Here is a 2,259-nt window from a genome sequence, read left to right on the forward strand (position 1 = left end):
GAACTAGAACTGAACTAGAACTGAACTAGAACTGAACTAGAACTGAACTAGAACTGAACTAGAACTGAACTAGAACTAAACTAGAACTGAAGTAGAACTGAACTAAACTAAAACAGTTTTTAATTGTTTAAGAATTCTTTTAAATCAACAACATTTTCAATCTTGAATCAAAACTTTTTTAAGAAGCTTAAACTATGCTTCTTATATTTGAACTTTTTATTAATAAATCTAATGAAATTTAATTTCTATATTTACCTTGAATGGATAGTATTCAGCTGAGCTCATTTTGTTTGGTTTTTTTGGAGGGAGTTGGTTTTTTGGTTTAAATTAAAAAAATTAACTGTAAATAAAGTTATAAAAAAAATAATAATATGAGATTTATTAATTGAAGATATGTTCTTAAATATATTTTTTTGCAATTACCAAATACTTAAATAATAAAATCTGTGAGAAAAAATATTAAACAAAGTGCCCACATATAGAGTACAATTACATAAAAAGAAATCTCCCCCTCTTTAAGTGTTTTTTTGTGTATTATTAAATTACATCATTATTTCTTTTTTCATACATATTAGAAGAAAAAATTCAAGAAAAAAACCTTGAAATTTAACTCTCATTAAATTGAGTTATCGTTCTAAGTAAAATAAATTCTTATATTAATTTTTAAGGTTTGTTCATGTTGGTTTTTGTATTAAAATAAAAAATAACTATGTAATACTGTCATCAATATTGCCAACTAATAAGTTTTGTTTAAGTTTTTAAGGCGCATTTGGGGTTGTAGTCATTTTATGTTTATTATGTTGGTTGGGGCCCAAAAACCATTAAGCACATTGGTTGTAGACATGAATGTTTGTTTTTTTTCATATTTGTCAGGTCATTAAGAGTAGTAGGAGAAGAAGATAGTAGTTTGCTTTAACTTAAAATAGAATTTAGGTTAAACCTATTGCTGTTTTATGGTGCCCAGTGGTCTTAATAACCCCCTATACACAGTTTTATTACTTATTACTTCTAAAGAGTTTTACAAAAACATAGTCTTCTAATAGTATTAAGGAAAGAAAATATACGATATATTAATTCTAAAACCAAGAAGCTGCTGAAGAAAAAGCTCCTCCTCAGCCATTTATAATGAGTTTCTATAATATTTGTTATTGATTTATAGATTTCTCTTTTACGCCTTATATTATTCTAAAACAAATGCTAATAAAATTTTGTTTGTGAGTGGTGTTTTTATCTAAACAAACAAAACGTATTTGCATGATGTCATCATGTAACAGAAACAAAACTATACAATTCTCTAGGTAACAACAACAAGTACCTTTCATATCAATATATAAAATATATGTATAGACCAAAATAGTTTCTTCCACAAACACTGCCCCACTTGTCGGTAGTAAAAACTAGTAATAAAATGCCCTTTCAAAATTTTATGTATATTTTCTAGAGGCTTTTTACTAGCACGCACTATTTTCTCCCCACATTTATTTATTCTATTAGGTCTCTAGCAATAGTATACAGGTCTGTCTATCTGTTTGCCCATGTATGTATGTAAATTTCTAGATGATGATATTATCAAAAAACTTTTGGTGGTTAAAAGCACTCATATAGTCTGCATTATATGTCTGCACTTTTACTTATATACATACATATGTATGTATATATACATCCGCATGTATATACATATATTAACAACTTTCACTTTTATATTCAACACATTCACTTGAGTTCAAATTTAACATATTAATACTCGATATTTTATCTATATAGAAATGAGTGAAGGTACCATCAGAGAGTATAATATATAGAGCATCAAGCACCTTGAACTTGTATATCTTTTGATATATATGTACATAAAAATACATACGTATGTTTATGTACATTTATATATAAATTTGGTATGTACTTTCTAATTTAAAATATAGAGAGAAATATATAGAAAAAATGCAACATAAAATGAAAATGAAAAGAAGACAGACGACACTCGTTTAGCTCTCGAAATATATATGGACAGTTTTACTTGTTTGGTGGCACAATTAAAAATATACGTACTGAACTAGAACTGAACTGGAACTGAACTAGAACTGGCCTAGAACTGAAGTAGAATTAAAGTAGATCTGAAGTAGAAATGAACTAGAAATGAACTAGAACTGAATTAGAACTGAACTAGAACTGAACTAGAACTGAACTAGAACTGAACTAGAACTGAACTAGAACTGAACTAGAACTGAACTAGAACTGAACTAGAACTGAACTAGAACTGAA

At 27.3% G+C, this 2,259-nt stretch overlaps 1 protein-coding gene across 4 annotated transcripts in view; it reads right to left on the reverse strand.

Annotated features, from left to right (window-relative positions):
• Positions 1-236: 236 nt before the first annotated feature.
• Positions 237-2,259, reverse strand: part of LOC111687603 (DNA repair protein RAD51 homolog 3) — a 31,033-nt gene continuing 29,010 nt past the window's right edge. For 3 of the 4 annotated variants that reach the window (XR_006940452.1, XR_006940451.1, XR_006940453.1), the window contains one exon: positions 237-340. The gene's annotated coding sequence lies outside the window, so the exon portion shown is untranslated. The remainder of the gene's footprint in view (positions 341-2,259) is intronic. The other variant, XM_023450054.2, reaches the window with a different exon arrangement.

Source organism: Lucilia cuprina, chromosome 4, assembly GCF_022045245.1.
Source record: "Lucilia cuprina isolate Lc7/37 chromosome 4, ASM2204524v1, whole genome shotgun sequence".
NCBI classification, from domain to species: Eukaryota; Metazoa; Arthropoda; class Insecta; order Diptera; family Calliphoridae; genus Lucilia; species Lucilia cuprina.